The sequence below is a fragment of the Cnephaeus nilssonii genome (genome assembly GCF_951640355.1).
Source record: "Cnephaeus nilssonii genome assembly, chromosome: 7".
Classification (NCBI taxonomy): domain Eukaryota; kingdom Metazoa; phylum Chordata; class Mammalia; order Chiroptera; family Vespertilionidae; genus Cnephaeus; species Cnephaeus nilssonii.
The window spans coordinates 51,062,252-51,077,886 of record NC_137078.1 but is presented as its reverse complement, the minus strand read 5'-3'; the positions used below and the strand labels follow the sequence as shown (position 1 = coordinate 51,077,886).

Below are 15,635 nucleotides of genomic sequence, written 5' to 3'. Positions count from 1 at the left end.
CCAAACAGCAGGCTGCGTGGGGCGACCAGGCCAGCAAGAAGGGCAGTTAGGGGCAACCAGGCTGGCGGGGGGGGGGGGGGGGGGCAGTGAGAGGCGACCAGGCTGGGAGGGGGGATAGTGAGGGGCGACCAGGCCAGCAGGGGGGGGCAGTGAGGGATGACCAGGCCGGAAGGGAGGGGCAGTTATGGGCAACCAAACCAGCAAAGGGGGGGCAATTGGGGGTGACCAGGTTAGTGGGGGGGGCAGTTGGGGGTAACCAGGCTGGTGGGGGGGCATTTGGGGGTGACCAGGCTGGTGGAGGGGCAGTTGGGGGTGACCAGGCAGGCAGGCAGGTGAGCAGTTAGGAGCCAGCGGTCCTGGATTGTGAGAGGATTGTGCCAAAACCGGCTGTCGGACATCCCCCGAAGGGTCCCATATTGGAGAGGGTCCAGGCTGGGCTGAGGGAACCCCCACCCTCGTGCATGAATTTCGTGCACGGGGCCTCTAGTATTTCTATATTCTCATTATACCTCATGGAAGAAGGCACCAACTCTTTTTCTTTTTTTAAAATCCTCACCCAAGGATATTTTTTGCAATGATTTTTTAGAAAGAGTGGAAGAGAGAGGGAAAGACAGAGAGATATATCAATGTGAGAGAAGCACATTGATTGGTTGCCTCCTGCAAGAATGAGCCCTGACCAGGGCCCAGGCCAGGGAGGAGCCTGCAACCAAGGTATGTGTCCTTGACCAAAATCAAACCTGGGACCCTTTGGTCCACAGACAGATGCTCTATCCACTGAGCCAAACCAGTTAGGGCAAGAAGTCACCAACTCATAGTAAAGAGTTAAACTCTTACCAATGTCCATTAGCATTATAATTGGTATTCTTTAGAAACACAGACATTCTCAACATTAAATAATAATATTTAACTTGAAGCTAAAGGCTTGGGTTCTTTAACATATGAATATGTCATGGCTGAATAATATGTTCATATTTTTAATATTATTCAACCACGAGAAAGAAAAATATCTTTCCATTTGTGACAACATGAATAAATATTGAAGGATTTATTCAAAGTGAAATAAGTCCCACAGGAATAGTCACATACTATATGACATCACTTTATGTGGAATTTAAGAATGGACAGTAGAATATTGCTTACTAGTACTGAGGGTGGGGGGATTTTGTATAAGATTTTTGGAACTAATAGGTAAATAAGTCCTAGAGATCTAATGTACAACATAGAATTTATAGTCATTAATAACTATATACTTAATTTTTAAGTTTCAAAGAGACTGGATTTTAATTATTTCCACCACACACAAAAAAAATGAGAATTGTGTGACATGATAGAAATACAATATAAATGTTGGAACTATCAAAGATATAAAACAATGACAATATATTAAAGGCTGAAATGAACAAGGTAAACAATATGCTAAGAGAGGTACTTCCAGCAGATAAAAGAAAACTATGACAAAAATCAAGTGGAAATGTAAATTTGCTGGACCAATTTTGGAACCAACAGAAAGTGTTACCTCTCATTTGCCATCTTATATGTCAGTTTTACCAGCAAGTTCTAAATCTGTACATTATTTGTAAGGAGAAGGAAAACCCTAAGACTTGTCTATCTAAGTGGAGAATGTGTGTGTTGGGTTTAGGATGATAGTGAAGCCTTATTGAGCTGCGTTATCTAATTTGTATATAAGACATTGTAATTAAAAGTTTGGATTCACCTGTTTCTTGCAGTTTTAGAACTAGTAATTGCAGACTCTGGAAATGTGACTAGTCTATGATTTAAGGCTGTTAGAAGCGATGAAGCTTTTCAAGTGCTAAAACGAAAGACTTCTAGTTTTTGGCTCAAATTCAATTAAGTACTGTTTGTATACCAGGATATGTGAGATGTAAATGTAATAGGTCATTTTCACCCTCTTAGAGCTATAAAATGAAAATGTTGTAGGACAGAAATAGCTTGCACTACCGAGTTAACAGAAGTTATACTGAAGTATCATGTTTTTAAAACTATATGTATATCTATATCTATATCTATCTATCTATCTATATATATGCACATATATATATATATATACATATATACACATATATATATACATATATACACATATATATATATGTGTGTGTGTATATATATATATACATATATATATATACACACACACACACACAGAGAGAGTTAAGTTTGTTGCTGTTAACCTGCCTGGATTTCAAATGTATGCTGATATATATATTACACACACATATATACACTAAGTGGCCAGATTATTATGATCTCTGAACACATAATAATCTGGCCACTCGGTGTATATCCTATATAATAAAAGGCTAATATGCAAATTGTCCCCTCGACCAGAAGTTCGACCAGCAGGCAGGTCGGCCAACTGCCCATGTCCCCTCCCCCTGGCCAGGCTGGCCAGACCCCACCCATGCACGAATTCATGCACTGGGCCTCTAATATATATATACTGAGTGGCCAGATTATTATGCGTTCAGAGGTCATAATAATCTGGCCACTCAGTGAATATATCATATACACCCACACATCAAAAATGGCCTAATGCAGACATCCATGTAATTACAGTTGCAAAATGAAGACATTGTGGAAAGAACAATGGTGGTAATTTTAGAAATGAGTGTCAAGTTTGAAATTAGCTCTTCTAAACTGGCATTTTGCTGCTTGAACTCTGCACTGGGTCCTCAAATAAACTGATGTGAATGTAGTTCCCCCCCGCCCCAACATGTGAAGAAACAGCCACACCCCAACAGAATAGGAGGAAAAATCTAGAACTATTTCAAGTTTTATCTTTTTTGTATATGAAAATGAAATAAAATAATAATAATAATAAATAAAAATAAAACACCACAGCCTGTGTGGCTCAGTGGTTGAGCATCGACCTATGAACCTGGAGGTCATGGGTTCGATTCCTGGTCAGGGCATATCCCAGGTTGCAGACTCGATCCCCAGTGCAGGAGGCAGCCTATCAATGATTCTCTCTCATCATTGATGTTTCTATCTCTCTCTCCCTCTCCCTTTCTGTCTGAAATAAATAAACTCAATAAAAATATTTTTTTAAAAAGAATGACTTCAACAGGCTCATCAATAGACTTGACACAAAGGACCAGGACTATAGAGCAATGGCTGATTTTAGGGTTATGAATGAGAAAATACAAGATGAACCTAGCAACTTTGTATGCCATGAATAAGTGAGTGCTGGAGAAAATTTTTTAAGTGCTAAATACTCTTTATTTGATAGTATACATAAACCACACTAAAATGCCTTTCATTCAGTAAAAGGCAACAGTTTAGAAACAGTGAATTTTATTAAATGGCACAGTTGGGACCAAAAAGATAAAATGGTCACTGCCAGCTTATCTGCAGAGCTTGCCTTTTAATAGGCTAATGAAAACAACTTGAAATACAAGCAAGTCTTGCAGGTCTAACAGACAGGGAAGGGATTTCCTCAGAATTTAAACATATTAATACAACTAGTCATATAAATCTAAATATAAGCCAAATCTCCTGGAGGTTTTGAGATGGCAATCACCAGCTCTGTGAAAAGTTGAACACTAGGAATCAAGTCTAATTATATTTTTAGAAGGGAGGACAGTGACAGCTCATGCTGAACCAAAATTATCATCAAAGCTCAAAAAGCTGACCATATTCATTTAACCACAAACCAATCTTATTTAAATCAGGACTGCCCGGAAGAAATGCTCTATTAGCCATCCATGATCTGAATTCTGGTGTATGAGATCAATTTAAATATGGTACACATAAAAAAAGGCATGAGACATTTGTAATAAACAAGGCAGTGGCCAACTATTACTCATTAGTAGCTTTTTTGAGATAAGCTACAAGTCTGCCCTTTCTGCACTCTTCTTAATGCCAGTGAAGATCATTTTTGTTCCAGGGATGTACTTCTTGGGATTCTCCAAAGCCTCACCCCAGGTGATACCTTTGTTCTTGTTGGCATCCATGTAAGAAAATCCAGGAGCCTGACTTGTCTTTCACCCAAAGAGACCATGGAGATTTGGCCCAGTCTTGTGCTTGCCTCCCTTTTCCACATTATGGCACTAGGCCTACTTCTGAACAAAAATATTCTTGCCCTTCCCAACATCACCCATTTTTAAATTGCTCGGTAGTCATGCATGACACAGAAATCCCCACTTGCAAGCTGGATGTCCCACTCTCTCTGGAGAAAAAAAAATTTTTTTTTAAATATATTTTATTGATTTTTTACAGAGAGGAAGGGAGAGAGATAGAGAGTCAGAAACATCGATGGGAGAGAAACATCGATCAGCTGCCTCCTGCACAGATGTGCCCGCAACCAAGGTACATGCCCTTGACCGGAATTTAACCTGGGACCCTTCAGTCCACAGGCCAAGGCTCTATCCACTGAGCCAAACCGGTTTTGGCGAAAAAAAAAATTTAAGTCTGAGTCCATTTCCCTTTGTTGCATAGGGAAAGTGGCATTTGCCTCCTCAGTCACTTGATTCTGGACACTTGGGAAGAAGAGAATTTCTCCCCAAATAGCTACTAAGCTGTGTCTTCTTTAATTCGGTTATTCTCCTAGGTCGTGCTCCTATTTCATAAACTTTTTATTTTGCTTCTAATGAACGAATATGGGAAAATAATGAAAGAATACAGAAAGGGAAAAAAAAAATTACAATGGAGAAACCCAGCAGACATCACCTTAACCACATCAACAAGGTTAAAATCCCCAGCAACAAGTCACACTGATGTCACAAAGTGAGGCAATGAGAAGGGCATTTCCACTCTGCAGTAAACTTCCCCCTCATCATTAACCCCAGTTTAGTTATGAGAAAACATCAAACAAATCTAAATTGGGACATTCTACAAAATAACTGACCAATACTCTTCATAAGTATCAATGTTATGAAGGGGAAGTATAGACTGAGAAACTTTCCCAGATTCAGGGACACTAAGGTGAGACTGACAAATGCAACCCAGAAAACTGAATTATTAGCTGAATTATAAAAAGGACATTAGCAAACAAACAAACAAACAAAAACTATTGAAATCTGAATAAAGTATATAATTAAGGTTAATATAATTTTCTGATACTATTTTCCTAGTTTTGATAAATTTATCATAGTTATGTTAGATGGAAACTATAGTATATAGGAGCCTTCTGTACAATATTTCCAAAACTTCTATAAATCTAAATGTATTTCAAAATTAAAAAGTTTAAAAAAAAACACTCATTGGGCCTTATATAGATTCCAAACACATGCCTAAGGCTGATTCATACTTTTGATATTGTTTTAGACTATCCCAAATTTCTATATCTACTATGACACAGATGGGCTATTAATTTTTCTTTTATATTATATGCTACTGATAGTGTGTGATGACAAAGAGTGCCATTTGATAGAGGAATTCTGCCAACTGCTAAGTCTGCTCTTCTCTCTGAACATATTATCTGTCTGGGTTTCTAAGTCTCATGTCTGTTAATGCTATATGGAGTGCAATTTTGAATGTTTCTTCTATAGTTGATCTTTCATCTGTATTTACTGACAAAAGTCTTTTTTTTTAACTAGAAAATATTCATTTGGTGTATTTTGGGGGAAAATAAATAAATTTGATTGGCTTATCAAATAACTACTGTGCTTAATTTGAAAATACTATATGAAAATCTGATATAATTTATCCTAATATATAAAAAGCCAGGGGCTGTCACGACCAAAACAACTGGATGGATGACCGAACACAGACTGCATGGGGCGACCAGGTCGGCAGGGGGGTTAGTGAGGGATGACCAAATGACTGAACAGCAGGCTGTGTGGGGTGACCTGGCCGGCAGGAGGGCCTAAGGGGCTACCAGGCTGGCAGGGGGCAGCTGGGGGCAACCAGGCCAGCAGGAGGGCAGTAAGGGGTGACCATGCCAGCAGGGGGGGCAGTTAGAGGCAACCAGGCCCGCAGAGTGGGGAAGTTGGGGATGACCAGGCTGGCAGAGGGGGGAGTTGGAGTAACCAGGTCAGCAAAGGGGGCAGTAAGGGGCAACCAGGCTGGTGGGGGGGGCAGCTAGGGACGATCAGGCCAGCAGAGGAGGGCAGTTGGGGGCAACCAGGCCAGCAGGGGGGCTGTAAGGGGCGACCAGGCCAGTGGGGGGGGGCAGTTAGGGGCAACCAGGCTGGTGAGGGAAGTTGGGGGTGACCAGGCTGGCAAGGGGGGCAGTTGGGGGCGACTAGGCCGGCAGGCAGAGGAGGTTAGGGGTGATCAGGCTGGTGGGGGGGTAGTTAGGGAAGATCAGGCAGGCAGGCAGGTGAGCACTTAGGAGCCAGTGGTCCTGAATTGTGAGAGGGATGTCTGACTGCTGGTTTAGCCCCGATCCCCAAGATCGGGGCTAAACCAGCAGTCGGAAATCCCCTGAGGGGTCCTGAATTGGGGAGGGTGCAGGCTGAGCTGAGAAGATACCCCCCCATGCATGAATTTTGTGCACTGGGCCTCTAGTATATATATAAAAGCCTAAGCGACCAAACGACCAAATGACCAGTCGACCAGTCGACCAGTTGCTATAATGCGCACTGACCACCAGGGGGCAGATGCTCAATGCAGGAGCTGCCTCCTATTGGTCAGTGCACTCCCACAGCCAACCTCCCGTGGCCAGCCAACCTCCCCCAACCCCACCGGCCGGTCCCTAACAGCCCCAAACACTGGCCAGGCCGAGGGACCACACCTGTGCATGAATTTGTGCACCAGCCCTCTAGTATTTCATACAATAAACTGGACTTAGATTGGAACAAACTAATCAGTGTTCCAATAAAAATACATACCAGGATTTCTTATGTTATTTGTACACGTGTTCAACTTTCAAATTCACTTACCTAGCACAAACAGATTTACATTGTATATGTCATAGTACAGCCCTGTTTGCTATGAGTACAACTTGATTCTGAGTTCTAGTATTATATTCCTACTTTCACTCCATCATGAGCCATTTGTAAGCCATAAGATACATCATTGTGAATTGGTGATTTTATTAGTTTTCTATTGCTGTGTAACAAGTGACGACAACCTTAGGGGCTTAAAAAAAAAGACACATTATTTCACAGTTTCCATAGAAACTTTGTCAAGACTTGACCAAGTCCTCTATTCAGGATCCCTCAAAGCTTAATCAAGGTATTAGCTAGGCTGCATTCTCCTTCAGGTGTTTGGCTGGTGAAGAATCCATTGCCAGGCTCACTCAGGTTATTGACACAATTTATTTCCTTGTAATTATATGACTCAGGGCCCTAGCTTTCTGCAGGCTGGAGGTTGCCTTCAGCCACCAGAGGTCACCCACACAGGTGACCCACAGTCCCTAGCCATTTCCTCTAGAACCCTGCCACATGGGATTCTCCACTATGGTTGCTCCCTGCAACAGGCTAGCAAGGAGAGTTTCTATTTCCAGTTTATCCAGCATAGAGTCTTACATAAGGTACCTAATCACAAGTGACATTCTATCACCTTTGCTATATTCTATTGGTTAGACGCAAGTCATAGCTCCCATCCACACTCAAGAGGAGGTGATTACATAAAGGCATGGACGCCAAGGATAGTCATCATGGAGGATCACCATAGGGTATGCCTGCCACAGTGATGAATTAAAACAAATAATATCTTCAGAATGGAAATTAAATAATTGAAAATGCCAAAACACAAATCATGTGAAATTATGTTCTTTGAAAATGTCAATTGAATGTTGGTTGAAAGATTCTTGTAAAAACAATGTCAACCATTAAAGATGTTAAGATTATTAATAATATAATAAGAATATATAAAAAATTATAATTAAATTTACATATGATATGTATCCAGACAAATTTATTTTTCTTTGAAAACATTAAAATTTATATCAGCCATTTGATAGATCATCTGAAACCACCAGTATTCAGCAGAGTCTCCTCTAAGAAACATCCTCTGGAATACTGATCTTTTATTAGACAATAGTCTATGTTGCCTCATCAAGAGAAAGATATAGATTGGGGGAATTTTTTCTCGCTCTAATTACAAAGTCTACTTTCATATTTTTTCTCATAAATAAATTTATTATTGGTTAATATTTCAGTTAATGCAGACATTGTAGTAAAAGTTACAATAAAAAAAATCCCATTGCCTTCTAGGGAAATAATTTATATGCATTGAGAATGCATAGCATTGTTTTTATACATTACCATGATGGAGCTTCAGCTAAATTGTGACAATGTAGAGGAATGAGTAAGACAAGATCCCAGATTTTCTGACTATTTAAAGCAGGCACTATTAAAGCATGCCATTGCAACTATTTATGTAAAAGATGGGCAAGAAATGATCCCAGAAAGAAAAACAAAGTTAATCACTTATTTTAAAGTTGGTTGGATTATGTCTTTGTAACTCAATTACTAAGAGCAAATATCATGTTAACACAGTTGAAATAATAAGAGAAGGGATATTTTATACTTGTGGGTCTTTCCCTAAAGACACTGTTTCCTATGCTCACTGGCTTATTCCTAATGCAGACATTCAGTCAACTGCAGTGCATCGCATTGTCTATAGTTATTCCTTTCTCCTAGCCTACAAAGCCAAATATGCTATAAACTACATAAGGAAGTAGATATGAAAGTCATTAAAAACATAAATGGAGTACTTCAAATATGGCACTATTCTCAGAAAGTTATATGTCTCTTTTTTTAAAGCTTAGATGAAGTCCCAAAGAAGATGAATATAGCCATAAGTTTATGGAATGTTGCAGGAAGCTTTTTTTGTAAATTTTCAACATATACTTTTTTATCTGTCTTGAAGTAACTGCTACTTCGGGTGGTAGAGCTATCACCTAACACACCATTCCATTTCTGTAGCTTAACTTTTAAATAGCATAAAAGTGTATTCCCCCGAAACACTTGTTTGCTTTAGTTGCTGTGTATCCACAACATTATCAAGACTGATAACTAACCTAGATATGCTTAAATCACCTCACATAAAGACTTCTTATATATTCACTTTTGCTCAAATCCAATAGCTGTACACAATAATTCTCATATAACTGTGGTAGAAAATAAGAAAATTATACATTAATGCTATATAATGAGTTTATAGCTAAATATATTTCACAAAGGCACAGGCCTCTCATTGTTATGAAGCGAGTTTTTCCTTTGACAATATTTCCATGAGATTAAATTAGAGATCAGATAACCTTCTTATGCAGTATTTGTCTCATAGCAATGTAAAACTCAAAATCAATGGCATTATTCTACAGACTTATCCCATTCTACATGCAAAATGAACACAAAATAAATAGGTAAACCAAATAAAAATGTAAAACATGAAAAATTTATCACTTGAGAACATAAACAGAAAGAGCAAAATAAAGAGAAGGAAACATGTGATAGCAATAGAAGTAAATAATCAATACATAAATCAGAAACTTTACATTTTCAATAAGCATTTTAGATGGGTTTTGTTAAGGTGTCAATGCTCTAAAATGGTAAGTCTAAATTGTATAATCATCTCCATTAATATACATTACTACTTCAGGCTAAAGATCACATTCATTTACTTTTTTTTTTCTCCTAAAAATTTCAGTATGGTTTCATTTAAACAAAATCAAAGCAGTAGCTCAACAACTAAAGCTACATCTGGCTAATTTACTTGATGGCAGAATAAAGTGGATGCAGTTTATTTATAGATTTGAAAGTGATCAATTAGCCTCTGAAAAATTGACTCTCCAGTCATGTTAAATCATTATTGTGATTGTCAAACACTATGCACTAAATATTGGTTGAGACATTGTAACACGGGTGCAGGCAACTGTAAACTATTCTAGTGTTATCAATGCTTCAGTTGAGTCAGAACTTGTTTAGAACATATATAAGCTGATGCTATAGGTATTAGAAAAAGCTCTTTAAGAGTTTTATTTGTCTTGCATCTTCAGAAGCTGGACAAGGGTAGGATCTGTGTTAGATATACAAGAAACAAATATATTTGGAAACATCAATTTTCTTTAATTTCAGAACATATTTCACATTAAGAATTGCCAAGTTGAAGCTTATGATTCTTAAACTTTTATTTCCTCTCTGTCCTTGGCAAATTAGGCTGAGATGAGTAAATACATCCTGGAATATTGCATGCCATTTACCCCATTTTTATGGCTTGTTACTTATCATCTTTATCCACAATAATTACTTTTTGGTTTTAATAAAGTTTACTTTAATGTTCCTATGAGAAAAAGCATCTGTTAAATCTGTTTATGTTTAGCCTTTTTCATCTAGGCTTGGATTATCCATAGAAAGCAAACATTAATCACACTTCCCAATCTTAGCCTCATGATATCTCAGATAAGGCTTCAAGCAAAGATAAGTAAGTATATTCTATGCGACTTTCTCAAACTGATGTAAGTTTTGGAATTTGAAAATTAAAAGCATATTTTCCAGTTCTCAAAATTACAGATTTGGAAAAAAAAATGAGTTCTTCATTTTAGAACATTTCATTAAATGACTATTTTTTCTTGGGATAATTTGCAATTTACATTCCTGAAGATAGTTGGTAGAGAAATCATTTAGCAAACTTTTTACTGGGAACTTTACTAGATGCTATACATTTACTTGAGAGATACACATTTGTTCCATCAAGGAGGATACTGTCCACTAAGAAGTTTTAAATGCTAAGATTGAGATAAGCATAGCATGTGGAGCAAATTGGAAACTTTATCTCATCTAACAGGGCAAGCAGAATCAGAAAAAAATACTCAGAATGAGGCACTATCTGAGATTTATTAGCATGATCAAAGAAAAAATAATGCATTGAGTACTAGCTGCAATCTTCTACCTTTGTACAAAACCACTGAGTTAAAAAATGATATAGCAAGTTTAATTAATGCAGATCTACACTCAGCTATGGCCATAAAATCTGGCAAATCTGAGCTTAGAAAACTCAAGAAGGAACTTAAATAGGTACACAATCAGACATGGAAAAGGGTCAACGACAAGTTAGAGTTGAGCATCTTAAGTACTATTTTTTTCCCTTTCCCTCTCATTGTCTTGTATTAACCAGGGTCTAGGGATACAATTCAGAAAGTTTCTGTAGTTGGCCAAGGGTAAAAGGCATTTTTTCCCCATTAAATATGAGTATTCAGCTTATATTTTCCAGCCTGGAGAAGACCAAATGGGGGATTTTTGGACTGGAACATGTTCCCCTGGGCAGAATGGTTCCCGGGCTCTTTGTCCATCGGAGTTGAAGAATGAATCCACGGACAGAAGGTGGAATAGCAAAGGTGGAAATTTATTGAAGAACAAGTACAGACTCCCATGTGGGGAGGGGGAAAGGGTCCCACCAAGTCCCTGTTTCCATGGTTTATAAAGGCTGCAGATTTTTGTGCCTTGATATTCCCTCTGATTGGTCACTATTTCCTTGGACTGGTTACTATTGTAACTCCTGAACTCAAAGATCTTACCTCACATGGGACATGTGAGGTTTTTCCTCTCCTCCTTCCTTATAGTTTTCCTATCCCCTCTAGGCTTTCTTCTTCTTCCTCTGAAGGAGGGGGTTCTTTCCCTTTATTTTGTAAATATAGACCTTCTGCTGTTTCCAGCTCCCTCATTCTATGGAAATGTACCTGTTGCAGCTTTTCAGTTACCCTATTCTATAGAAACTAGTAGCCCGTTTGCACGAAGATTCGTGCAATAGACCTTCATTCACCTGGCTGCCTGCACCAGTTTTCTGCCGGCACCAGGGACCCAGGCCTTGGCTGTGGCCATCGCCTTCTGCCTTTTTCAGGGTCGGGGCTTGGCCCCAGGCGGTGGCCTTGGGCTCGGCAGCACCCAGCGCCCCTGCTACCGATCGCAGGAGCCGACCCCCAGTGGTTTCCTGCGATGGGTGCAGGCTCCCTGCTGGTGCCCAAGGCCGGGAAAGCCTCCGCCACACCCCAATGTCCCTGCAATGGTTTCCTGGTGGGCGTGGTTGGTGGGCGTGGCTTGGTTAGTGGGCGTGGCTTGGGCGTAGCGAAGGTGCGGTCAATTTGCATATTTGTCTATTATAAGGTAAGATATTCCTTCTGCTGCTCTGCAGCCCTGTGCTTCTTTCATGGTCCCCTTAATTTCTAAAATTTCTTAAACCTGTGTTTTTCACCCCTAAAAATTCCTGTTTTAATGGTACATTGCCTTCATTACAGAGAGTGTTGAGGGTTGGGGGGTGGGGGCAGGTAGGGAAGGGGGATCCTGAAAGCCTTATATGGATTCCTGCCTTTGAATCCTGAGACCCGTCATATTTTTTTAAAGTATATGTGTGTTCGTGCCATCAGAGCTATCAAAGCTGAATTAAAATAATGTGTGAAAGTACATACTAGAACAGTGTCTAGAACCTAGGGAATCTCTAAAATCTAGTTACTCCCAATTTGATGGCCAGAAATGTAAACCAAATATTTTCTTTAAACAAACAAACAAAGCAACTAAAACCATTATCTCTATTCTGTTTCTTAAGCAGGGGGAAGAGGAAGTATGATATAAAACAACACATCCTATTAATTAATAATCTTCCTTAAAATACAAGCAACTCATAAAATGTTGATCTGAGCCAAAAGTGAAACAGTAGCTATGGATACTGTATGAATTGCTATCCAAGATAACAAAGAATTAACTGCAATTGAATCTGAATATTTATTTATTCCACAAATCCAGTCTTCTAAAATTTATGTTCCCCTACCAACTATAACTCATCTTTTACACATGGGTAGTATACATATATATGTATACACACAACCACATAATACATATTATATACATATATGTCTTTTAGTAGTTTATAATTCATTAATAATACTGAAATTATACTTAAATAAATAATACGTAAATAAAACTAGTTATTTGTTAACATGGTAATAATAACACAACATAGCAAATGCAGAAAGAAAATTAATATTAGTATAGTAAAATAAAAAATTTACTTTTACTTTTATTATTATCTGTTTTATAGATAAAGCACATTAGCAAATTCCAAGCTGTAGAGATTAGGCATGAGAAATGAGAGTGCCCCTGACTTTATGCCACATTTTCTCTTTTTTTGTTGTTGTTGCCATCTTTCCCATAAACCTCTTGTGGACGAAAGGGGCCACATGCTGACCTGACAAGCTCAGGGAAGGCCTGCATGACAGTCTTGCAAACTCTGAGACCTAAAGTAACCACAAAGGATGGTCTGAAATTAAACTTTAACTAAAAGCAGTTATGGTGGGCAGTTACATCCTAGGCCAGTATCTTCACTGACAAGGTCAACCTGTACCTTAACTGAGCCTATCTGTCTTTTTGCATCTGTGATAACATACCCTTGAGATGTCTGGGTAACTTGTAACTTCCCTTTTTCTGGAGCCCCTGGGGCACAACCAAATGTGGGGGGCTCCAGGACAGATGCCATAAATTCCTTCATTATTATGTTAATTGTTCCTGCACCCACCTGAGTATGTGTCCATCATTTTACTTTTTATCCAATCCCAGGGGTTTCCTCTGCTTTGCTTTATCCCACCTCCTTAATCTATCACCAATGAATTTCATGTAACCCACCTATGTCCCTCCTTTGATTGCAATGTATAAATACAAATGTAACCCGCCATTCTCCGGAGCATTATCTCAATTAGTTGAGGTTCTGCTTCCTGGCATAGGTTGACAGTTTGGCTCAAATAAACTCACAAAAACTCTTTACAGGTTTCAATGGTTTTTTTTACATTAACGCTTTCTTAAGCTTTTCTACCCTTAATATAAGAAAGGAATATTTTACTTTCTGCATGTTCTCCTTATTAGCTGTTCTCACTGCTTAAACTTTCTCATTCCAATCTATGTGAAAATCCTTTCAACCTCGCTTGCCTGTACTTCTCCACTGAGCCTTCCTTGGCTCTCTTTCCAGGACCAGTCTGGTATTTCTTTTTTGAATCTTTCTCAGGATATTTAAACATAAAAATAGCTTTGAAATATTGAGTGTCAGACAGTGTGCCAGTCATTTGGCAGATAGTATTACTATGTTTTAGGAAGTCTGCTGATGAAAAGATTGAGTCAAAGAGCCCAATGTCGCAAGCCCAGAATTTTAGATCAGACCTGCTTGACTTTACTTTTGAATACAGCATACAATTTACTTGAGGAAAATGTCTCAGAAGTCCAGATTAGAGTAGTGATAATCAGCTTGAAAATTGCAACTGGGAAATCAATACAGCATTTTCCTGTAACTCTACCTATCAATGGCATAAAATAATTTGCAATATGTACTTTGACTAGGTTTGGACTTATAACAGTGAAGAGTACAACAGTGAAAAATATCTGCCATCCTGAGACTTTTTTTTATTATTATGGGGGAAATAGTAAACAAATAAGATGATTTCAAAAAACAGTATCAGGGAGATGAGAACACACACACACACACACAAAAAAAAAAAAACAAAAAAAAAAAAACAACAACAAAAAACAGTAACATGACAGGAAGTAATGGAGACTTTAGATTCCCTTACAGGAGACCTGAGAAGTCTCTCCACATCTAAATGATTAGTAAGATCCAGCCATGAAGTCTTCCGGAGGAAGGACTTTGCAAACAGAGGGAACAGCAAATACGAATCCCTCAGATAAGAGCAAAGTTGGAGGGTCTGAAAAACAAGCAGGTCTTCAAAGCCCTTCAGAAATCCTGTTACTTTCTCCCATGTAATTGGAGAATTCTAGGTAAGAGCCAGCTAATATGACGTGAGGTCTGAGAGGAAGACTGGGGCTAGGTTACATGAACCATCACAAGGGCCTTGGATTTTATTGTAAACTCAATAAAAAGCCACTTGAAGACATTAAGCAGAAGATGCCATAGGGATATGTCTGTTTTTTTGTTTTGTTTTGTTTTGTTTTTAAGAATCTGAAAGTGGGTAAAGAATATAGTGCAAGGTAAAGGGCAAGGGTAAGCTTAAGTAGACCAGTGAGGATGTTACTACCATAGTTCAGATAAGACATGATGGTAGCTAGGACCAAAATGGGAACTGGGAAGTCCTGGATTTGGGACTCTCTTGGAGTGTTAATATCAACAAGACTTGCCAATGGATTGAATGTGGGGGAAAAGAGCATAGAAGAATTTAGGACTCATAGTCATATAAATTAGAGTCAAATAAGCTTAAATTCAAATTAGGGTTCTGGCCTGAATTCTTTCTGAAATCTTGATCAAGCAATTTGTCTTCTCTAAGCTTTATTTTCCTCATCTGCAAATTGAGACAATACCCACTCTCAGATACTAAATGTATTTTGTCAAATGATGCTGAAATCATTAACATAGTGCCAAGTACATAGTAAACATTCAATAAAGGTAGATATTAGTATCAATATTATGTTTATTTCATACTAAAAGCATGAATTAAACTGAGATTTTTGCTAGAATCATGACTGTCTCAAATCAGTTCCACTATATCAATTCTATTAAAAACAAACAATAACAACATTATTTTTTGCCAGAAATTCAACATCACCCTTCAAATATCAAGTTATCACTGAGTACTGTCCACATAAGAACATCCACACCTGTAGAGAATATGTATAAGTTTATTTGATCCAAAATTGGTGATAATTGCCAGGGATCAGGGTCACAAATGTTCCAGAGAATAAGTTTTGCAGCTTCTTCTATGATTTTAAATTAAGAAAGGAATATAAGGAAGA

At 38.4% G+C, this 15,635-nt stretch overlaps 1 pseudogene across 1 annotated transcript; it reads right to left on the bottom strand.

Annotated features, from left to right (window-relative positions):
* Positions 1–3,819: 3,819 nt before the first annotated feature.
* On the bottom strand, positions 3,820–4,121 carry LOC307103437 (cytochrome c-like; annotated as a pseudogene). The gene has a single exon. The product of its transcript is annotated as a cytochrome c-like (transcript).
* Between the last annotated feature and the right edge of the window lie 11,514 nt (positions 4,122–15,635).